A 25374-nucleotide genomic window follows, 5' to 3' on the forward strand; every position below is an offset into this window, starting at 1 on the left:
CTAAGACTCTATGAAATCCGAGGTGTCGAGGTGTGCCAAAAAAAAAAAATAAATTGATACCACATGTCACACCTTGTTAATTTCTTGATATTTTCTGCAATCTAAGGAAAGCTTTCCTTTTTACTGTCTCTGCTTCATAACTAATTTTCCTGCATATTTTTCAGATTGGTCACTGGAATTCTGCCTTTCTTTAACATCTACTCAACCTTGTTTTCCTTTCAAATGATTCCTTTCAGCTAATCATATACCTTCTTTTTCTTTTTTTTTTCTTTCTTTTTCTACATAAGAAAACATCTTGAAAAAAAACAACATTGTAGAATAATCTTGCAGTTTTTGTTCTTTAAGTATCAATATCTTCAAAGGGACAGCGAAATAACCTTGTAAATATCTATGAAAATTCACAATAATTTTATTTGGAATTATTCGTAAAGTAATTTGTGAATTGCTTCAATTATGGTGAAACATTTTTTAGACATGAGTCATTTTGGATTTTGCTCTGTTTTAATATTTTTGTGACATGTACGTATAAGATATTCAGCTAACAAAAAAATGTATTTAATAGATTCATAAAAATTAAGCACAGAACATGAGTTATTTGTCAGGAAGGGAATTCAAAATAGAGGATTAACAAAGAGGATTACAAAGTTTAGCTACTGCATTAACTGTACATTCAGTTGAATATTACCTTTTCATATAAATAACACATTTCCCTGATAATGGAGGAAAATGCAGTTCTTTGGTTATATTCCTCAGCATTTTGGGGCTTCAGGAAAGAATAAAGACTGGTACAGCAGGTATATACAAAAACATTTAAAGTTTGAACCCAGTATTTTGAAGATCCAATAAATGCAACTTTGTGACTATCAAAAATGTGGCTATCTTCCAGGTAGTGCATCTCTTCCAGTCAATATCCAACGGAACAATAAGCAATACAAAGTTCTTGTGGAGCTTTCATACTTTCATTTTATCTTAAAATGCAGGTTGATTCCAGGAGGAAAAGAAACTCAGATATTGCAGCGGTACTTCACAGAAAGGACACATTTTTCTAATTACAATGTCAAGTGTATATTATCAGAAAATTAGAGTTATCTAGCCTGTGGGCTTTTTGTTGAAAAATCCATTTAAGAACTTGCTATATTTTTATAATCCAATGTGAATAGAAACAGAAATAATATGTTTGAAAGTGTGACTATGGAATCAGAAATACAAGAAAACTTCAAAATAAACTCCTAGAACTAATTAATATGTTACTATATTTTACCTTTATAGTCTTTATGCTGCACATAGCAAAGAATTCCTTTTCATAGACATTTTCATAAATATTTCAGTGCCTATGAGCATACTTTCTAGAATAATACTCAGACTTTGAAGGAAAGCAAAAAAAGGTTTTTTGTTTTGTTTTGTTTTAAGTGACAAATATACCCATACTTAAAATTGTGTTTTGTTTGCTCATGAGAAATAGTAACTCCAGGAAATTTCTATAAATGAATTTCTAATAACCACACATTAATGGATATTTCAAGGAACATTCACACTTCTTGTCCTGAAATAAATCCTGCATTCTTGAACAGGACACTTGTGATAGTATTGGAATTGGAAATAATTAGTTAAAAGTTAACCACAGAATAGAAGTAGCATGAGTGAAGAAATAAAAGGAAATGTGTAGTTCATTTAATCCTGCACTACTTAAGGTTTCTCTAAAATTCCTTAAGTGGGAGAAGATTTAATACCCATTACCAATTGTTAGTGTTCATGTCAGGAAGGTGTTCCAATATACAGCAATAAGAAAGGTAGCTTTCTAATGTTGACATTCATCAAATATAATTTGGGTGAATCTGCATCATTTAAAGATTTAATCTGTTAATTAAATTGATAGGACTGCAGTTATACCACACTTTATATTTTTCTGACTATTAAGTATTATCTCACTTATGAGTTTTTACCTCACCATGTATCTCCTTAATCATACTCAACATATGCTGCATTTTGCCAAATTAAAACAGTAAATTTCATTTTTATACAAAAATGAAGCAAAATATGACACTTTTATAGTACGCAACAAGCAGTGGATTTTTTTTTATATTTTTTTATTTTTTAGTTGCATACAGAATTCTGGAACGTGTCATGAGAAAAAAGAAAAAAAAAAAGTAAATAGGAGATAGATTTCACATTTAAAGATGTTTTACTAGGTGTTCCTTACTTCAGCAGTAAGTAATACTTTTGCTTTGTAACTCATGTAGAAGATTTACAACAGCAGAAAATTTTCAAATTAAGATTCAAAAATCAACATCAAATATCAGCATTAAAAATATATTTTTGTTGTTGTCACTTTGAGAGAGGATATAATTTACTGAGAGAAGCATTTTATCTGCGGACCTGCGAAGTAACAGACAGGCTGCTAAATTCAGTGAACTATACCCAGAATGAGGAAGAATGACATAAACTGGAATTTTTTTTCCAGCTCCCCCTTCCTGCTCCAAATTACATACATAATCTGTAGTAGTAATGAGTAAAAGAGACCTTAAATGTTGCTGAATTTCAGCATCTGTGGTAAAGCTCTGGACATTTCTGTTTTTCTGTTTTCTTTTCATGCTGCAATAATTAATTTCAAAAGTGATGAGATAATGGAGTGTCATTGAAACCTTCATCATTCAAAACAAGATGAAATAAAAGAAAATATTAAAGAAAAATAGCACAAACTCAACAGTAGTAGTTTGTTCATTGGAACAACCTGAATAGCAAGTCAAATTAAGTTAAATCACTGAGCTGTAAAATAAACAAAATAACAGCTGGAAAGTGTTCTACCAAATTAGGGACAGACGTTTAAAGGAAATGATGTTTCTTTAGAAGTGAAATAGATCTCTTGAAGAGATGGGCAATATAATCGGTGAAAATGTGCTTACTTTGGAGAATCTTGAGAAACAGAAAGGTAAAAAAATAGAGTCCAAAAATAAGTCAATACAAGTTGGTAATGAGCAAAAAAAAATAAAGTCAGTTACATCTTCATAAAGCTAAGGTCCCTAACTCACCACAATATTGCACAAGATAATAAAAATGTAAGATTAGGAAAGGATCCAAAGAGACGAGCTGGTCCTTCCTTCTGCCATTGCATGACTTCAGCTATTTGTGATAGATATTCTTTCTTGCACTGATGTTAAACACTTCTGGTGGAAAGGAAACAAAAACTGATTGAAAGACAGCAAAAAGTTGTTAAAACACAGGATGGATGAATGAATGAATGAATAAATAAATAAATACATTAACAGCAAAAGGAGGACTTAGAAGAATCTCCATACTGGATGACACATGATATTAGCACTTCACTTAGTGAACAGAAGAATGGTGCAAATATATATGTGTAAAAAAAGTTGTAGGTGTACCTTTGATCACAATACAGACATATCATTCAGTGTCTAGCTTTGAAGCCTCTTGAGTTAAACAACTGGAATAGAAAATTGATAGGCAAATAAATTAAATTTTATTGAAAAGTTAACTTACTGTTCAGACTTAATTATGAATCCCATCTCAGAGATTTTCTGTTGTGCTTTTCAATAGTAGCAATTTAGTCCTTAAATCCACAAAGGGCCTAAAAAATAGCTATGCAATTCATAGGATGTATTTAGAATAATAATGAACTTCTGTTATAAAGATGTTGAAAATTCCTTCCCTTCCCTTCCCTTCCCTTCCCTTCCCTTCCCTTCCCTTCCCTTCCCTTCCCTTCCCTTCCCTTCCCTTCCCTTCCCTTCCCTTCCCTTCCCTTCCCTTCCCTTCCCTTCCCTTCCCTTCCCTTCCCTTCCCTTCCCTTCCCTTCCCTTCCGGTTCATACCGAACGAGAATTGAATTCTTTCAGGTTTGAAAATCTATTTTAGATCTACTGAGTTTGTAGAAATTCTACTGGGACATTATATCAATGTCAAAATAAAAAAAAAAAAAAACTTTTTTTTTTATTATTAAAATAATTTGGTGAATTTGATCTGAATTAGCACATAATTTTGTACCACCTGAAATGACATTTTTGACAGATTCAGTACCCATAAAAAATACAGAATTAGATTTTCAATGAAAGTGTGAAACTAAAATTATACAGTAGTCTAAACAGTTTACATTATGCATTTTGAGTAATTTTGTGAACTCTGACATGTCACCTTAAGAGGAGAAATAATTTATCTTTATTAGTGGTTAACATCTGCTGCTGTGAAAGTGTTGTGGTTTAAACCCAGGAAGCAGCTAACTATCATAGATCCTTTTCCTCACTGTCCCCATTTGGGGTAGGGAAGAGAATCAGAAAGGTAAAAGCACAAAAACTCATGGGTTAAGATAAAAACACTTTACTAGGTAAAGCAAAAGCTGCATGCACAAGCAAAACAAAACAAGAAATTCATTTGCTACTTCCCACCTTGCAGGCAGGTGTTCAGTCACTTTCAGAAATGCAGGGCTCATCATGCCTAGTGGTTTCTTGCAAAGACAAATGCCATCATTCTGAATGTCCTCCCCTTCCTCCTTCTTTACCTCAGCTCCCCTTTCTGAGTGTGAAAACTTGTGTTTCCTCATACATCCATGGCATGGAATATTCTTTCAGGATAACAAAAGGGGACCAGGAAATGCAGACTCAGGCCTCAAGATCTTCAAATAAAATTTTAATTGTCCATAATGATTTTCAGTTAGCCACAACAAAAATATCATCCACTAATCCAGGGTAAGATTTGTGTTTCAAAAATAAAGAGGTAAGCAGACTAAGGCTTCCAAACATTGAGTGATTATATCATAGACTCATGCATATGTGAAAATGATGTTTCTCTGATGCTTTGATGCTTCTCCATGAATCTGTGTAGTTCTTCAGACTTTAGCATGCAGAACATCATTTTCTCCCTAAACATTGTCCTAGCCAAAAAAAAAAAAAAAAAGGGGGGGGTTCTTTGAACTCCTTTCTATTGTGAAATAGTGAAATAAGTGAATTAGAAAGGGGGTTGCTGGATGCCCCTTGTCAGACCAGAGCCAGCTTCAGATGTCTCCAAAAGAGACCCACCACTGGCCACAGCCAAGCCAGTGAGAGATGCTGGTTGGGCCTCTGGGAGAGCAGAGTTAATAAAAGGGTGTGTGTGGAGGAGGCAGGGGGGCAAAACTGCTGGGCATCAGCAGCTGGGAGAACAAGCATTGAGAACCAGCCCTGCAGACGCCAAGGTCAGTGCAGAAGGATGGCAGGAGATGCTCCAGGCATGCAGGAGAAGTTCCCCTGAAGCCTGTGGAGAGGCCCCTGGTGGAGCAGGCTGTTACCCTGCAGCCCATGGGTGGAGCAGATCTCCATGCTGCAGCCCATGGAGGAGCAGGTGGATGTGGCCTGAAGGAGGCTGCAGCCTGTGGAGAGCCCCTGCAGGACCACAGCTGCAGGGCATGGACAGGAGCAGAGGATGTGGGGGAAGCTGCCACCCATGTGGGGGGCCTGTGTTGGAGCAGTTATCTCCTGATGGATGGACCCCATGGTAAGGACTCATGTTAGAGCAATTCTTGAGGAGCTGCTGCCTGTGGGAAGCCCTGCAGGCTCAGTTCAGGAAGGATGACATCCCATGGGAGGGGCCCCACGTGGAGCATGGGCAGAAAGTGACCATGAAGGAGCAGTGGAGATGAAGCATCATGAATTGACCACAGCCCTCATTCCCCTATGCTTGCCTGGGGGGAGGATGTAGAAGAGGGTGGATGGGGGAAAGATGTTTTTAGTTTGCTTTTGGTTTCTCACTTCTCTAGCTTGTTAGTAATAGGCAATAAATTACATTAATCTCCCTATTCTGAGTCTGTTTTGCCTGTGACAATAACTGTTGAGTGATCTCCCTGTTGTTATCTCAACCTTGAGCCCTTTTCATGATATTTTCTCTCCTGTTCCCTTTGAGGAAGGGGAGTCAGAGAGTAGCTATAGTGGAGTTTATCTGCCCAGCTGAGTAAAACCACCACACTGGATAAACCCAATGCCTCAGTATACCAAACCTTTAAAGTGAATGTCAGTGAACAGAAGCAGTTATATCCTTTAAAGTATTCTGGAATAAAATAATAATAATAATAATAATAATAATAATAATAATAATAATAATAATAATAATAATAATAATAATAATAATAAATTTAAATCTATGTCAGCTTTGTTTTGCCTCCCCAGTCTTCCTCTTTCTTTGTACCTTGGATTCTGATTTGGGCTTCTTTATTCAACAGTGATTAAGATAGGCATACTGTAAAAAAGCCAGGCATACTGTACCTTGCACCCAATTTCCACCATGCTTTCTCTGGTTATTTTGTACCCACTGCAGATACATGCAAATCCCTTTCCTGTGTCAGCTAACAATCCATAACCATTTTAGCATTCTATGTATATTTTTGCCCCTTTAATTATTTTTCTTAACCTATAGTAGTTTATTTTGTTCAACAGTTATTCCCATTCTTCTCTTTTCCAGAGGATTATAATTTTAACAACCTTTTCAAACTATTCCTGCTTAACCACACTGGTATCCCATACCCTTTTTAACTGTTCACACTTAATAGGATTAATTTCCCTTGTGTTCTGTGTGGTAGTTTATTAAGTATTAACTAATTTTCTGCAGTAGATGGCATATGCAATTCACTATAGTATTTCAGTTAATATTTCTTCCAGCATTCCCCATTCCCCAAAAATCTTTGCAGGATTAAAAATGGGGAATAAGTATGAAAGGATGATTTTGAGAATTTTCTTCACTGCAGGTAAATCCCCTCACTGAAGACTCTTCTATTCACATGGTAGAGAAACCCTGAAATGGTTTAGAGCTTCAAAAGTACTTGCAGTAAGGAGTATTCCTCCAAGCAATGTATATATACTGATGATGTTATTAATAGCTACAATAAATGTTAGTAATTACTACACCTTATTGCTCTCTACAACTCCCTGAAAGGAGTGTGTGGGGAGTTGGGGGTTGGCCTCTTCTCACAGGTAACTAGTGATAGGATTAGAGGCAATGGCCTCAAGTTGCACCAGGGGAGGTTTAGGTTAGAAATTAAGAGACACTTCTTCTCAGAAAGAGTAGTCAGGCATTGGAACATTTTGCCCAGGGAAGTGGTGGTGTCACCATCGCTGGGATGTTCAAAGAAAGGTTGGATGTGGTGCTTAGAAACATGGTTTAGTGAGTGACATTGGTAGCAGGGCGATGGTTGGACCATGTGATCTTGGAGGTCTTTTCCAACCTTAATGATTCTATGATTCTACCAGCTTTCTTAATAAATTATTGGAGCTAAAAAGTCCTTGTTTAGCCAAGCATCTGGCCATCATGTCCTGACCTCCAAAAGTCATGCTACTGTAGGATTTCAATGCTTAAATTTATGGAGAAGATAGGAATAAACCACACAAAGTTCACATACTTTAAATGCAATTTTGAAAAGAACTCATACACTGAAGTTATGAAGATAATATCAAGTATTGCTTAACCCTTTCTCAGTTGCATCTGAACAAACATGACTACTGATACAAAAGGGTCTTATTTTGAGTTTGACTATCTTCCATAATTAAAGACCCAGTGATCATTTTCTCAGGAGGAAGAGGGTCAGCTTAGATTTCAGCCACATTCCATTTCAGTTTCTTAGAATGTCCTGCATCCTTTGAATGAAGTGTGTTCATTTTCTCCACTTTCTGCCTGTTTGGTGTTGAGGCATACCATTAAAAAGATTTTGTGTTCTATCATAGAGGTGAAGTCATTTCTTTATGTAGCACATTGGAATCTTTATGGATAAAAGTTATTTGATGCTGTAAATTCAAGCTATGCTACTGCTCTGAAAATATGATTTAAAGACAGCTAGTGAAATGTTATCTTTCCCTGCAGCCTTCTTCCATGAGGGTTTGCATGGCCTGCAGACAGCTGTGTGTATTATTATAATGAATTATCTCTTACCTAGAGAAGCTACAAAACTAGGCAGGTTTTCAAGATTTTTTCCCAGGTTTATAGCCGTCTATAATTTCCAGAGATGACCAGACATATATGGACTATGGACAGGCCTGAAACTAGAAAATCGGAAAGGGTCCCAAAGCAGGTTTCTCAGAAATTATTTACAATAGCCACATTTTGTATATGAATTTATCACTGAAGTTGGGAGGGTACAGGTTAGATTTAATGATGCCATTCCACTGATTTCAGTACAGCTGCATATGGGTTTTCCAAAGGCTGGGACTTCAAAAGAAAATCTAAAGTATCTTGGTGAGTTTGTCTGGTTTTAGAGCATGAATTAATCTTTTCAACATCACTGAAGCTTTGTTTGATTATTTTGGAATAACTCTTGTTCAAACTAATGCAAATTTAATCACCTGACAGTGTCAATGCAGACATAAAATCATGTTTGATCAAATTGCTCTCTGACACGTGCAAGAACATCTCCCTTTAGAAATGGTACCATCAACATCATAAAGATCAAACTTGAAACAGAATTCAGCTGTACTTGAGTTGCTAATCTGTGTACTTCCTATGCCTTCCCTGTATGTAATACAGTTATAAATCAAAACCTTTCTGGTTTTGAAATTTGGTCTATTTGCAGCTATGAAATTTGGTCTATTTGCAGTTCAGAAAATATCCAGGGACCTTCAGTAACTGTCTTGATGACACTTACAAGATGGATTTCTCAATTTAGCCAAAATGTCTAGGGTATGTGTATTTCTGAGGAAGTGGAGAAAATGCATCTTCCTCAGTTCAAGCAAGGCAGCCAAAGCATCAGCAAAGAGAAGCTAAATTTGATTTTAATTTCTAGTAATCTGATTATTTTACTGCAGTAAAATTTGTGAAAAAAAAAAAAAGTTATACTTCTGTATGCTTAAATATATATATGGTAATATATAGATGCTCACGTGAGGTTCAGAAAACTTTTGAAAGAGTTAGTGTATGTCAAAATTTTATTACTATTATTATCACTGAATTGGAAAATATGAATGAAAATAATTCAAATAATTAATTCAAAGCAAATAATTCAAAACAAATATAGAACAGTAAGGAACAATACACTATGCTAACTTTTTTTTTTTTTTTAATAATTTAGAATGTGCTAGCAAAGTGAAAAATAAAAATAAAAATAAATGAGAAGATATTTTCAGCTCCTTGTCATTGTGGTTTCCTCATAGGAACAATTTACATTTGCTGTTAATCCTTCCTATTTCACAAAATAAGAGAGCTTTTCTCATCATAAAAGGATGAATACACAACTCTCTATTTAATGATTAACTTCTAAGGCTGGGTTTTACTACTATGAAAGTATTACTGATGATTATATACAGTTAGATTATATTTTCAGTTTCTATGTTCTGTTTTTTGTTTTGTTTTGTTTTTCTTAAACAAGCAGAGTTATACCACATATTTGCCTAGACTAATATGTTGTCTTGAATACTATCCTATAACATATATATCAGTGAAAGATAAAGTAAAAATGTGAAATGTATAAGCATGGACAAGTCTTTCTAAAACTTAACCAGATAATATGCCTTCTCTGGTATAATGTCTCTACTGGTAACCTATAAATATTCATTCCATTATAAATTCTATTCTTAGATTTGTTATTGTTGAATTTTGTTTGTTTGTTTTTCCAGAGCCTACTATTTTTTGTTTAATTAATTTTATATTTTACTAGAGTATTTTGAACTGACTCACAAGTATGATTTTTAGAATGTAGCTATTACCTCAGTGCAAATGCTGACTTTAATTACAGGTTTACTTTTATTGGTGTTCAATTCAGTCACTTATTGGTGTTCAATTCAGTCACTTTTTCAGCCTGTCTAAAGCAAATAATAATAATAACAAAACCAGAATTTTTAGCCTTCTGTTCATTAAATCTTCTTCTTCCCAAAATTCAATTAAAAATATATTAAAAAATAAATAAAAAATCATTGTAAAGTAATACTATTTTAAAACATTTTTAGATTAAGGAAAACATTGCCACATGGCATTCATATTGCTTCAGAAAAATGTATTACATAATTTGAGACCCTTTTAAAACAACATGATGGTGCATCTTATGAAGACATTGGAGAACAGGTTTTAAATAAAGCATTCTAGGTATATAGAATTAGTCTTCATTAGAAAGTCAAATAGCTTATGTGAACAACTTCTTGTATGCTAATAAACAATACACTAATAAACAGTACACAACAAAATAGTTTCTGATGTCTTAGTTACCTGATTTCTTATAGGATGTATTAATTTTATTTCAGCTTGGATCTTTTGTTTGTTTCTTTGTGCATACAGTGTCCCTTATAATGCATGAACATTGAGTGGGCCAAATCCCCAGCTGATGATAAAACTTTAAGAAATCAATTACTCAAGATTTTATTAAAGCAATATGTATTTTCTAAGTCTAAGAGGGAGAAGAGGGTAAGTTTACTTGTGGTATTCATGTTAATGTGAGTGCTGGCTGTCTATATGGTGCCTTTAAAGACTCTGAGTGATTGTTCTGTCTGTGGCTGGCCATGTCTGTCCACTGTGTGCTTTAAAAGAGAATTAAAAGTTGTGCATAGAATCACAGAATCATCAAATCACCTATGTCACAAAAGACCTTCAAGATCATTAAATTGAGCAATCAAACTGATATCAAGCATGACGTATGTTCATGTTCATGCATTCTTGTCAGGCACACATGCTCAACCTCAGTGGTGGAAAGACATAGGGACAGGGACAAGCAGTATCTTTATATCCTGTCTGCTCCAGATGTGACCGTCATTAGCAATTACAACAGTTACTCAATGACTGAAAGCAATTCCCTGCTCTGCCCTGCCCTGCCCTTTGACTGAGCACCTAAATGGAAATCTAAATTTCATTTTCATTTTTGGAAACCTAAATGAAAGTCCTTGAAAGTAACTGTTAAAAAAGTATTTTACAAACCACCTTAGAGTCTGAATAATTCTGTTATTTATTCTATGTATTCTATTCAATGTACATTTGCAATTCAAATTATTAAACTTTGATTGTTTTTCCTACTTGTCCAAGCCATAGATAATTATATTGTTGATAAAATGTTTTTTTTTGCAATAACTTATATCCAAAAATTTAAATATGTGATCAATTACTTAGTCATTTTAACAACTGATTTGCATTTAATTTTATCTTTAACTGCACAATGTGCTACATTCATTACACTTTTTAATTTCTTGTGCTTTCTGCAATTTAACTTTTAATATTACAGAATGTACTCCATAATTAGTTTTTATTATTTTTTTCAGCAAAGATATTATCATATGTAATAAAAATCTACCAGATGGCACTGGTAGATTTATCTCTAGACCCCAATCAACAAAGCCGAGAGATGTAATTAACTTCATATATTTATCACTATGCCACTTTGAAAATGGTCTCAGGTTATCTTTGGAGTGTCTTAAGAGTGTCCCATCTAGCTTTCATTAGTCACTCCAAAAAGGCATTGATTTTCCAGACTCTGTATCAAACAGTTGCTGCCAAAACATAGCAGTGATATACGTGAGTATAAAGATGAATTGTCATAAATTGGGTCATATGGATCATGAAAAATCTTCCAGTAGTTCAAATTTTTCTTCAGATGCTTTTTCAAAATTGTACCTATGTACTAAAGATGGTACATAGGACACAATGACTCCATAAAACACATATGTTAGCAGGTGGTCTGTGGCCATGTAGTGGGTTTACATGGCAAGGTTTTGGTAGTGGGGGAACATAGACGTGGCTTCTGAGAGAAGAATCCAGAACCTGCCCCATGTTAGATAAGGGCCTTGCCGCTGGCCAGAGACAAGCCAAGGTAAAAAAAAATGCTGCTTGACAGCAGCTGGGACAGAGAGTTGTGAGAAACAGCCTTGCAGATGCCAAGGTCAGTGAAGAAGGAAGGGGAGGAGTGTTCCAGGCACCAGAGCTCCAGGTACCTGTGGAGAGGCCACTGGTGGAGCAGGCTGTCCCTCTGCGGCCCATGAGTCCCACTGAGGAGCAGATCTCCATGCTGCAGCCTGTGGAGGAGCCCCCGGTGGAGCAGGTGGACCTGCACTGAAGGAGGCTGCGGCCCATGGAGAGCACCTGCAGAAGCAGACCCCAGGCTGGAGCTGCAGCCCATGGAGAGGAGCCCATGCAGGAGCAGGAGGCCTGGGGGGAGCTGTTGCCCACTCGTGGATGACCTGTGCTGGAGCAGTTTGCTCCTGACAGATGGACCCCATGGGAGCCATGTGGGAGCGGTTCTTGAAGAGCTGCTGTCTGTGGGCAGCCCCCCAGGATCAGTTCGGGAAGGATGGTATCCTTTGGGAGGGACCCCATGTGGAGCAGGGGCAGAGAGTGATCGAGAAGGAGCAGTGGAGACAAAGTACTAGGGACTGACTGCAGCCTCCATTCCCTCGTTCCTCTGTGCACCTCTCGGGGGGAAGAAGTGGAAAAGCGCGGATGGGGGGAAGGTGTTTTTGGTTTCTTTGTTCCTCACTTCTCTAGCTTGTTAGTAATAGGCAATACATTTTACTATCTCCCTACTCAGAATCTGTTTTGCCTGTCACAATAACTGTTAACTAATCTCTGCTTCCTTATCTCAAACCTTGAGAACTTTGCATCATATTTTCTTCCCCTTTCTCTTTGAGGAGGGGAAGTGAGAGAGCAGTTGTTATGGAGCTCGATTGCCCACCTGAGGAAAAGCACCAGAGGTCCTAACATGATGTCTATTCACAGACAAGGTCTTCAAAGCTATTAACAATATACTAGCAAAGCACGCCTACATTGAATTTTTGAGATTACATTAACGAGGGAAGGGAAGGGAAGGGAAGGGAAGGGAAGGGAAGGGAAGGGAAGGGAAGGGAAGGGAAGGGAAGGGAAGGGAAGGGAAGGGAAGGGAAGGGAAGGGAAGGGAAGGGAAGGGAAGGGAAGGGAAAGAGGTGAAAGGGAGAAAGCAGGAGGGAGAGGGGAGGGGGAGAAGGTGGAGTGGGGAGAGAGAGGAAGGGAGGGAGGGGAGAGGGAAAGGGGGGTGGATGTAGGGTGGAGAGGGAGGGGAGGGGGAGAGAGGGAAAGACAGGGGAAGGGTGAAGGAGAAAGAGAGGGGAAAGGAGGAGGGAGAGAGAGACAGTCTGAAAATACCAACAGTACATTTCTCTTTTGTTGGTAGTAATCCAGAAAACACTACAAAACTTGCCAAAGAAGCTGTGAGCACCTGACACGTATACTGTATTAAAATGTTGTCTGTTTCTTCACTTAAACAAAGAAAAAACTGTGGTTTACAGTTTGCATCTTTAAATGAGTTGTTTCTGGATGACTATTAGTGATCTACAGTAAAAAAAGAAATACATTTAAAAAAAACTGAAAATTTATTGGTCTTATTTTTGCTTCAGCTACACACAGGGAGCAAAACCAATGAAATGTATATTATAATCTTGATCATTTAGAAAAAAAAAAAAAAACAAGTTGTCCTCTTTTTTGGGATTGTGGATTAAGATGCAGATTTTCTTGGCATTTGTTGCTAAGTGAATCACTGCATGACAGAATGAACTGTCATAATTCACGAGATGAAAGCTTGGAAATTATTAATTTGCTTTTCTAACTTCTGTAATTTGATTTATAATTGTTTATTGTGTTTAAAGGGAAAATGTAATAATAAACCTTTTGTGTAAAAGTAATGACAGCTAGTGTATAATGTATTGATTCTACCATGGAGTGATAAAAACTAAAATTTCTATTTGTCACTTCTATGAACCACTGTATCTTTGCCCTGTTTGTTAAACCACAATGGGTAGTTAAATATTATCATTTTTCTCTCCAATAAGCTGTCAGTAAGAAAAGATACAGAAAAGTCTGGATTTCTTACTCTATGTATACTAACTGCAATAGCAGAAACACCTAAACTTCTTGTTTTTATCAGCAAATTCTATCAACTTCTATATATGAAGTTGAAGGACTACACCTCAAGTGTGTCTCAAAAGGTCAGAAAACCTCCTCTAGGTACTGAAACGTGTTTTTCATTTTTCTTACAAGTAATTAATACAAATAAAATATACTATTTTATTACTGTGAATATAACCTATACATTCTGTTTTGTGTGTGATACAGTTTATGAGTGTTCAGGTTGATCCTATCTCTGCAAGCATTTATCATCTTGAACACAAATATTTCCTAGTATAAGGTTAGAAAGCAGCTACTCTTGTAGAAATTGATAGGACACATTTCCTACATTTTGTATTCTAGGTAGGTAAATATATGAGTTGAAAACTGAGCATGGCAGTATATATATGCATTTAATAATCCACATCTCAGAATTTATTTTCTTAACTACAACAATTTATTCTTATCTATAGCCAACCTAACTAAGTCTTAATTAACTAATTAGCTAGCTCAACATTTATTTGTAGGGTAAAGAATTTAACAGAAGAAAGCAAAGTATTCGTTATCAAGGGACTATTTATAGTTATTTTGCTTCCATTAGTAAGTGAATCCCAGGCACATGCCTCGTATTTGAATCTCCAGGTGGCAAATTTATATTTACTGTTGAGGTAATCATATAATTAGGGTTAAGTGTGACTATCTTTTGTGTCACATTAGAAGAATTAATATGCCCTTTCAATTAGTCTTGAAAAGGTTTGTGCTATTATGAACTCTAAAAGCACTGCTGCAAAGAACTAAAATGATGTTAAGGGTTGCAAATTGGGGATATTTGCAGTCTGCCTAAAAAAAAATACACCTTGCAATCTCACTGTTGTGTCTCTCTATGGGACATATTGCTTCTCACTTTTAAGAGAATAAAACTGATTATGGCTTTCTTGTTTTCTTGTTTGTTTAGAAAGCTCACAACTACCTCTCCCCCTCCCCCCTCCACCCCGTATGCCTTAGAAAAGTATGAGGAAACCCATGTAGCCAAATCACAGGCACCCACAAATCAAAGCAGTCTACACAAGATACAGAGAATATTTGCTTGCATTTTACTTAGTTAAGCACAGTAAAATAGCATTACTTGTACAGTGTGCAGGAATGTTATGACACCAGTAATACCAGTAATAGCATAAACAGAAAAAATCTGTGTAACATACATAAGTGTATATACTATATATTATATAGTATGTAGTATATAGTATATAGTATGTAACCACAAAGGTGCAAATTAAATTGTGGTGCATTTCCACAAGCAGGATGCAGGTTCCACAAAGAGGGTATACATGTAAGTAGCAAAATCTGCAATATAAGAATAAGTGATATAGAAAAAATAGATAAAATATCTGGTGGAAGCAGAAGAATCTATCAGAGGAAGCAAGCAAGATGCCCAGTGAAACCAGAACAAGCATAGTTCCTAAAAATAAGATAAAGATAAGATCACACACTTTCTTTTATCTTTTTTTCCCCCTCTTCTGCATACCCATACATAAACTTCCAGTGTTTTAAGAAAGCATGATAGTGGCCGTTTTAGCATATATATTTAAATCCTAGGTAATAGACAGAACTCATCTGAAAACATGTTGGACATTTCACAAAAACATAGAATCATAAAATGATTCCCTCTCTCTTCTCCCTTCACTCACCCTCTGAGAGAATAATTATTTCCTTATATGCATTCTAAATCCATCTTTTTTTCAGTTTAAAGCTGTTAGTCCCTGCCTATACTGACCCCTGAGGAACAGCACTCATTACAAGTCTCTTCCTGGACAGAGAGTTGTTGACTGCAACTCTCTGAGTGAGACCACTCAGACGATTACTTATTCAACAAGCAGTCCATCCATCAAATCTGTATACCTCCAGTGTTTTGAGGAGTCTTTTGTTAATACCCTCCTCTCTTCTCCACTCCACTCCCTTCCCCTCTTCTCCCCTCCCCTCCTCTCCTCTCTTCCCCTCTCCTCTAAATATATAATATGTGCTACTAGAAGATGATGCATGAAGTATTTGTATAGTGTATTACTCAGATTGAAAATAAGATCATGACAAAAATGTCAACAGTTAGACCCATCCTATTTACTTTCATGATGAATTACAGTCTCTAGAGAAAACAAAATAAATAAATAAATAAATAAATAAATAAATTTCAGGTATAAGTATATATAAGTATATATTTCAGGTGATACAATGTATGCAGAATATACATTAATTTCATATTTACTAATAGACCACCTTTTAAAAGAGATTAATATAATAGAGTGTTTATTTCACTTTGGTCCTCTGAAGAAAGAAAGAGAAATACTAAAGTCTCTTTATTTTCCCAGTTATGTTTGTTTGTTTGTTTTCCATTCAGCAAACATGGAATTTCTCAAAAGTGCCAGTAAAGTGTTTGCATGATAAATGGGTTTTATAGTACAGCACTTCTCAGTCAAATAAAACTTTTCTCTTATTAAAATACTTCATATGATCATAATGAATATTAGTCACATTAAGTATATGATTATTTAATTCTAGATTGGAAATAAGTTTATAGACTTACTAACATTAGAATTCATGGGGGCTTCAAATTATGAATAAAAGAAATTTAATAAAATTGTTTTATCTAAATTATTTTTTTTCTTTTTATTATAACAATGAAACAAGGCATAAAAGAATGTGTCCTACATATATTTTACAGTGTGTGCTAACATTTTAATGTCTTAGTATTTCTGAAAACTCTTGATTAAGTGTTATATAATATCAATGTTTATAGTCTTGTCTTCAATTTCTTCACTTTCTTATGGCTGGAGAAGAAACAGCAAAGGATCTACCTTCCTCCTGTAACAGAAGATCATCAATACAAGAGAAATATTTAACTGTATGCTGTTTTATTTTATTGTAATTGATTTATTTTTATAATCAATTAAAATTTTTATAATATTTTTTTTATTTATTGCATTATCACTTTCAACACTTAATGTCTGGAAATATTCCAATTTTAATCAAAGTGTAGGGTTTTCAGAAGTTATTTCTCTCTCAGGCATCAATTTAAACAGAGTTTTCTTTCTGAGCATTTGGACCTAATAAATTTCAAATGGGTCACTGTCACTCAGAACAAGAAAACACTTTGTTTTTAACAACAAAGCCATCTAGAATGATTTTTTAAAGCAAATGCATTGTGAAGATTTCAACGTACATTGGACAACACAACTCTATTCATTCACGCTTTCCCATGACAAGATTTTGTTGGCCTTTTAAATCTTTGTATGTCAGACTCAATCAACTCAATCATTCAAAAAACAAACAAACAAAAAAAAACAACAAACAAACAAAAAAAAAAAAAAAAAAACAACTTTGAAATGTCTCAAATATAAGAAGCCATAAATGAGACTGACACAAAAGGAAAAGTTAACAGTAATAAGACTTTAAGCTTCCATACCTAGGCTTCCATGGAAAATAATTTGGCAACTTTTAGCTTTTCCATTTGGACTAATCCAGAAAGTCTTTAATGCCAACATAAAGTAATCTTCTCTGCTCTTTACAGGCAGATCAAGTCCTACAGTGACACCCACAGAATGAACACTTCTCCACCTTGGAGTAGTACTAAATAAATCAGTAAAGAGTTTAAAACTTAAATGCAGCTAGTTGGAAGACTGTTTACAACTGTTCACGAAACTACCTCACTCTGAGGGGAAAGAAGCCATGCTGATTAAAACAGCACTTTTTCTAGTATATGCTTCTCCCAGAGCAACGGCATCTGAGTATCACAAAAGGCACAACTCCTCACTGTGTAGCATCACCTTCTGTGCTGAAAGGAAAACAGTGTGTCTCAAGAGCAGGAAAATCTATGGAGGGAGCTGATTTGCAGCAGGGAATGTATACCTTAAAGATGGAGGAGAGAAGGGAACAGGTGTGAGTTATGGCTCCGTTTGGATAAATGCTGCTTCAGCAAGTAGCTGGGTAATATAGCTGGAGACTGCATTATCTTTATTGTTGAAACTCTGTACTCCTGAGGGGGCTGGAGAAAATCTGATAGCTATTACTTTTACAGTTCCTTTGAAGCTACACAGAAAAAAGATTGCTCACTCAAGGCGTTTTGTAAGATACCCTCTGTTTTCTTAATGTCTTCATGAATACATTGTCTAACACTTAATTTTCCTGAGGCCAGGTTTTGCCAACTCATTCAGAATTGTGATTGCATCGATTATGTTGGAAAAGGTGGCAGAATCTCATTTTGCTAAGAGCACTGTACTAATACTGCAGTGAGCTGCAAGTTACGAATATTGGGGTTAAATGTTCAAAGCCCTGTCCATGGTCCAAATTTACAAAGATCTTTCTTTCAGAATAAAGATTATTCTGAAAGAATTTTATTCAGAAAGAACTTTATTAAGATTTATTCTGAAATAATTTTATTATTATTAATTCAGATTATATAGTTTGGTGAACATTCTGGCCTTCCTTCGGATAACAGTAACATTTATACACAATTATCTAGAAATCCACTTGCATGGATTTTTCAGCTTTTCAGCAGTCTGAACAGACAAAATTCTTTTTTTAATCTGAAGATTATATGGAAATACATTGAGGGAAAGACTGCAAGGGATTTACTGAATGTTTTTATCTAACATCTGGCTGAACAGAAAAAAACAACAACAAAAAAAATAAAGCTAATCCATTAAATTCTTCTATTCTTCTCTACAAAGATGAAATTGTCAATTGATTTTTCAATTTAAAATTACACAAAAAGATTTGAATATGGAAAAACTTTGTACAAACTGTTGCAATTTTACAGAACCTCTACAACACTTCTCAGAAGCATCTATAACCAGAAATCCTTATATTCTTAAACAGATTGGCATATATTACCATGATTATATATTGAAGAAACAGAAATCACCCACAAAGCAGCCCTATGTAATGTGGTAAACAAAACAAACAGTAACTGCAACTTCAAAAAAAAACAACAACAAATAATAATAATTAAAACAACAACAACAAGCAAACAAAAACATACAGTCATAGGATAATTTGGATTGAAAGAGACCTAAGGAACTTTGTCATCCAAATTACTGTCCAGAGCAGGTCGGCTCTGGGGTCAGACCAAATTGCTCGGTCTTGAATACCTCCAGGGACGTAGATGGCATGACCTTTGTGGAACATGATACTATGACTGTCTGCACTCATGAAGAAAAATGTTTTCCATTATATGCTGTTTCCCTATTGCATTTTCACCATGGACTACCGTGAAGAGCTTAGTTTTGCCCTGCCTTTGAAGAAGTAGTGAGACAATGTATACTGGCAACTACAGAAGATTTAGAGGGAGAAGCAAGCTTATAGTTTTGCAAGCCCATTTACTTTTTCAGGACAATACAAACAGGAAGACCTCAGCAGAACAATGAATGTATGCAGTCTTTGATGGTTCCTGCATGGGAGGGAGGCTAAGGTATTTGTGGTTGCCCACGCACAGCCACTGGCTGTGATCTGACCATGTAAAAGGTATTGAGCAAAACATCATGAACACTGCTGCAAAATAGCAGTGCTTTCCCAGCCTAGAGTGAAAACACTTCTGCTCCTTTCTGTGAAATTAATTCACTCTGTTTCTCATTGCTTTATCTCCTTTTAATAAGCCTTGATCAGCCTAGTCAAAAAAAAAGAGTATTGCTAGGAAACAACTTTCTTGCTGAGACGTTCTGAAAGAATGCCTCTGTGCCTTTAATGTGTAAGGCTTTAACTACTGCATGTTTTGTGTATCTCCAGTAGCAGCTAAGGAATGAGCGGTGAATCAATCCTACATTCCACAGCAAAAAAAAATATTGCCAGGTTTCTCTGAGGATGCCCAGTTTTAGTTTGCTGTGATGGTACAGTGATGTTTGATATCTTCTAGGACTCTTTTGGAAGTGAAGTCTACACCTCTACAGTTTTGAAGCTTGATGGTTAGCATCCTTATGTTGAAGACATTTTTACAATAAGGTATTAATTCAGGTTTGATTGCCTTTCTGAACCTTTTATCCCAGCAGTGTACATGTTGAAACTTATTTCCTAGGTACTAATTTTTACTCTTTGAAATATAAAAATGGAAGTAAGATACAAACACCTTGTAATGAATAATACTCTAATTCAAATGAAAGATTAAAGCCCAAAGTAGATTTCTAAACTCCACCTTAAGCTTCCAGAAACATTTATTGTCTTCTGATATTATAATGTCTTAACTAAAATAATGTACATCTGCCTTTTTTCTAACATTATTCTTCATGAGAAAAAAAAAATCTTTTTTTTTTCTTTTTTTCTTTTTGTAATCCTTTATTTATTTATCTCCTAGAAAATAAGGATTTATTCTAAAATGAGAAAAACTCAAACCCATCATTAAAAAACAAAACAAAACAAAACAAACAACTAAGTGATTTTGTTAAGAAACAGAATAGTATTCTGATGCTACCCTATTGTTTTCCAGTATCCATATGAAAAAAGAGTGCATTGAAGTTAAAAAACCTGTCATCTTCGACATGTAATATTTGTTTCACTGTGAAGAAAAAAAAAAAAAAAAGTGAAGTATGCAAGAAGTATTTCATGAATATGAAATTGAATCATAGAATCTTTTAGGTTTGAAAAGACCTTCAAGATCAAGACTAGCCACTCACCTAACACTACAAGTCCACCACTAAAGCATGTTCCTAAATGCCACATCTACTCATCTCTTAAATATCTCCAGAGATGGAAATTCCACTACCTCCCTGGACAGCCTGTTCCAGTGCCAAACAACCTCTTCTGTAAATTAATTCTTTCTAATATCCAATCTAAACTTTCACCAGCACAACTTGAGGCCCACTTTGGAAACAAATCATAACATGCTAATTTTTAAAAAGCTATTTGAATAAATGCTGCATTTGAAAATGAAATGCCATGTGTACAAATCACCAAGTAAATAAACAAAAAGTTGACAGTTTTCATTATAAAAACTAATGGATAGCACTATTAGTCCATGATAATTCTGATACTAATAAAAATTCTCCCCTATGCAATACAACTGCAGCAAATCATGAGTATCTAGCTCTATTGTAGACACTTTCTAGATACAAACACACCCTCAAAAACAAACAAACAAACAAAAAACACCACAAACAAAACAGAAAAACAGGTTAATCCTCCCAGATTCACATGCACAAACGTTACTTCTACATAAATTGGACCAATTCTTTGATAAATTGGTACATGAAAGGAGAATTATAAACTGCTGGTGGAAGAAATAAAATGAATTGGATATTCTGTAAAGGATTTCTGTGGCCTGTGGAACACTGAAGGACAATTATTTCCTAGTTGATGATCTCTAGGAACTAACCTTTTTATCTTCAGTCATTCTTCCATTGTCCATTCTTCCATTCTTCCACTGTCATAGGTCCAGCACCTTTTCCCAAAAGTCTAGGTGAACTGGGACTACAAAAGAATTCAGCTTCTCCAAAATAATTTCATTGAGGAAAATAAACAAACAAATAAACAAATAAATAAATATGACTTTGATGGAAGAATAGGCTAGTCCTGCCTACGTCTGGTTGGATTTCCTGGATTTTAGTTATCCTATTGAAACATCAAAACAATCAAACAATAAATAAGCCCTTCTGAAGTTCTGGTACTGAATACCAGCATATTTAGGTTCAGTATTAAATAAAGCAACATAAAAAGAAGGCAAAAGAAACACAATAAGAAGATGAAAATCACTTGAGCTCATCAAAATAAATGATTGGCCAGAAAAGTTATTCAATGAGATGAAACAAAAGCAACAAGCTGAAAACCTTAAGAACAGCTCAAGTAAAAATCACAAGAAATTGTAAATCCAACATCTGTAACATTTAAAAAAAAATTCTCTGCCAATTGACGTTTGAATGGCTTTCTTTTTTTGTCAGAACTTGAGGACTATATTTCTGTACTAACTAGAATTTTAAATAGGTTAACAATATTCACAAGTTTTACATGCATGAGTATTTTATATTCTATGATATTAAATCCTTTGGCTCTCTTCCTTTATTCCCTTTAATAAAAATAACATTTTGCCCAGCATATTTTGATAGATTATGCAAAATCTTGTACATTTTACACAGAGGAGAGGAGAGGAGAGGGGAGGAGAGGGAAGGGGAGGGGAGGGAAGGGGAGAAGCTTTTTTAATGGAAGCATATATTCTATTGTACTCAAATCTCCATGGGAATTACTGTCAGGAAACTATATATATATACATCTTCCCTTCCCTTCCCTTCCTTTCCCTTCCCTTCCCTTTTCTCTTATTAAAAAAAAAAAAAAAATTGTTCTTGCTGATCTTTGATCTTTAGCATCATCACTTAGTGGGTGAAAGGGGAATGGTCATGCACAGGTTTTTCCTGTTTCTCAGAGCAGAAGGAAAAAACATCCATCTGGCAACAAAGATGGAATATTGTTGCTCTGGATGGGCTAGCAGCATTGTCATAAGGGTTGTTACAAAATTTGTTACAAATTATATGAATTTAATTTTAAGCTTGTTTTCATAATGGAAACAAGTCTTAGAGAATTGGTGTCTGTCTGTACATGCATGCCTAACTTTCTGTAACTAGAGTTGCAGTTAGATTTTGAATGATTTATGTAATTTAAAATTGTAAATATCTTTTAACAGGTTACTAGAAAATTCAAAGTGAGAAACCCGGTCAAACCTTCTTTATAAAGGCTATATTATAGGTTCTATCCTTGTTAGACATCACAGAATTGAGGCACACCTAGGAATTCATCTCAATGAATTACTTGTTTACTTGAGAGTGAATGAGATGAAGAGATTATTGCTAAAGTCAAACAATCAGGTCATTTGTTAATGCAAGTGCATTCCCAGTTCTTATTTTGTCCTTGAAAATACCATGCATCTTCAAGCTATATTATTTTAAAGTAGTATTCATTTTTAAATAGTTAATTTGAATATTTAATACAAAAAGTAGGAAATATTTCCTTCATAACTAATGACAATGACTTTTAAGAGATAACATTGCCATTAATGAAGTCTAATTACAGATCCATCTAAAAAATAATATCTTGTGTTAATTTATCATGAAAAGCTAATAGCATTCTAAGAAGACAAAAATAGTTCTTTGGAGTTTTATAAATGTTCTTCTCTAAGTTAAACATTTCTATTACACACAAAAAAAAATAAATTACAGAGTCTGAAATTTGACTATTAAATAAAGAAAATCACTGAGTGCTATATATATATTTATTTATTTATTTATTTATTTATTGTGAAGGGGGTTATTGTATTTTTTCATCATTGTAGATTTCGGGAAAAACAAACAAACAAACAAACAAACAAAAAACTTTTAAATACACCATTATCTTCCCTCAGTATCTATTGATTTCAAAGTTTCTATATTTCTTTATAGATGTCAGATATTAGTCTCATATTGTATAATGACAATATAACATATTTTCTAATGCTTCATCTTCAGTGTTTCATCTTCAGTACCAAAACATCATTTTATTCTCTCATTTGAAGTACTTGAATTGTCTTCAAATATTCTTCTGACCTGAACTGTAATTCTCCCCGCATCTAAGAGACATGGCAGACTACCTTACATGGTATTTGAAGGTAACAACTGCTTTTTGGTAACTGAAGATGGGAAAATTGCACTGAAAGGCTCTCAAGACGAAAGAGACAGATCAGCATCACTTAAGTGAAGTGACACAAGTTAAGGTACCCAGCTGAAGACTAATATCTGTAAAGAAGCAAACCAAAAACAAATGACAACAACAACGCACACACAAAGAAAAACACAAGGATCAGGTAAACAGGGACTAGTAGAGGTATGATGAGACTTACATTTCCCTTACATTTCCAACTTTTCCCTTACATTCCCAACTAAGTCAGGGAAATGAAACCCCTATAACTAAGTCAACCCCAGGAGAGGGCAGGATGAGCCCATCCTAGAAATACTCCTCCAAGAGGAGGCAGGAGACAAATTCTCTTTCCAGGTGCCTGCAATCTGAAATGGGGTGTGGCCTGCAGGGTACTAGACTCATTGTGAGATTCAGGAGAACATTTGGGGAGCATGAAAAATTTACTGTGGGATTGTGGCAATGTGGGGGACATTCAGGGGTGGGACAAAAGGTGAGGAAAGGTGGCTTGGTGGATAAAGGGAAAGAAGGGGCCAGCTGAGTGTGAACACTGTGGTTATTACTCTTGTCTAAGTCCTACTTTTTGGCTACTGCAGTCTATCCTGTATTCTCAGGAAATTCCCTCTCTTCCATCAGTATGGGTGCACTTTGAACATGTTGAGTCAGTATAGGTGCACGCTGGCAAATCTCAGGCTGGACTAGCCAGCAAGCAAAGTCTGAAAACTAGCAGATGGAGCAAGACCATGAACATCAGAGGCTGTAGGTCCAGGGAAGATGGGGGATTTTGGATAACAGTCATACACACATGCAAATATAATGTTTTCCATAGTGTTTTTTAACTCTGATCATACTGTAATCAGGCCATTGGTTCTGTTCATGTTCCTCTGAGTTCTGTGTGTTTAGGTGGATGTATTTTACTGCCTGAGTGGATCTGTGTGTCTGGTCACATATGTGTATATACTATGTGTGTGCATAAATCTACTGGGAGTATGCACTCAGCTGAGCTGGCAACAGGAAACCTCAGAGTGCTGACTGCTATCAGATATCTGCTAGACTCAGAAACCTCTAGTAAACCTCTGTTGATACAACAAATTACTGTGGTTATAGTGCAAAGCCACCACAGATCTATTCAGCATGGCTGATGTTTTCTGGAACTATCAGCCTTACTGTAATTTCCATAATAATATTCTGCCCTAAAAAGAAAGGAGTACTTGCACACACTATAGATTATTTCTGGCAGTTGCTATCTTTTCTAATGGGCCTTGAGATTCTTTGTGCCATAACAGATTTGGGATTTGATCAGAATATTATAACAAAAATCATAAACAGCCTTCTATAGAAGAGAAAATTAATTTTATGATGCATCAGCATCTTCACTATAGAAATAATTTTGCAAGTGAATAATTTTGATATAATGTGAAGAAAATGGAAAAAAACATGTCCTCTAGGATTTCACTATCTTGGTATCTGAATGCATATATGTGATCTTTTTATTTTTATTTTTATTTTTATTTTTATTTTTATTTTTATTTTTATTTTTATTTTTTTGGGGGGGGGTACATATACATATATGCATGTGGATATTCACTACATAGGATAAATTAATATTTTATGCAGAAGAAATATGAATTCGTCCATATGTGTGTATATATATATATATATATATATATATGTTAATTGGGTGATCTAAAAGGCATATTGTTTTTTAACATATTTTTTTTCAAAGACAGCTTATTAAATTATTGGCATATAGCTATTACACTGATGTGTATATTGTAAATATAGTCATAAGGTAGTCATAAGGATGAAAAATAAATCTTGCTTCTGTGTTATCTACTAGTTGGGTCTACCTCTTTTCACATAACTGTGTTACTTTAACATTTGTTATAGCAGTTAATTTCTTTTTGTGCAACATATCTTAGAATGTCATAATTTGAACATCTCG

At 35.0% G+C, this 25374-nt stretch overlaps 1 long non-coding RNA gene across 2 annotated transcripts; it reads right to left on the reverse strand.

Annotated features, from left to right (window-relative positions):
* Nucleotides 1–454: 454 nt before the first annotated feature.
* On the reverse strand, nt 455–23651 carry LOC137860446 (uncharacterized). Of its 2 annotated transcripts, XR_011098916.1 has the most exons (4): nt 21148–23651; nt 4397–4881; nt 3499–3597; nt 455–3164 (listed from the first exon to the last, which is right to left on the reverse strand). It is a non-coding gene; the product is annotated as an uncharacterized lncRNA (long non-coding RNA). The 2 variants fall into 2 exon arrangements; XR_011098917.1 differs by lacking the exon at nt 4397–4881.
* Nucleotides 23652–25374: the final 1723 nt, after the last annotated feature.

This window comes from Anas acuta, chromosome 8 (assembly GCF_963932015.1).
Source record: "Anas acuta chromosome 8, bAnaAcu1.1, whole genome shotgun sequence".
NCBI lineage: Eukaryota > Metazoa > Chordata > Aves > Anseriformes > Anatidae > Anas > Anas acuta.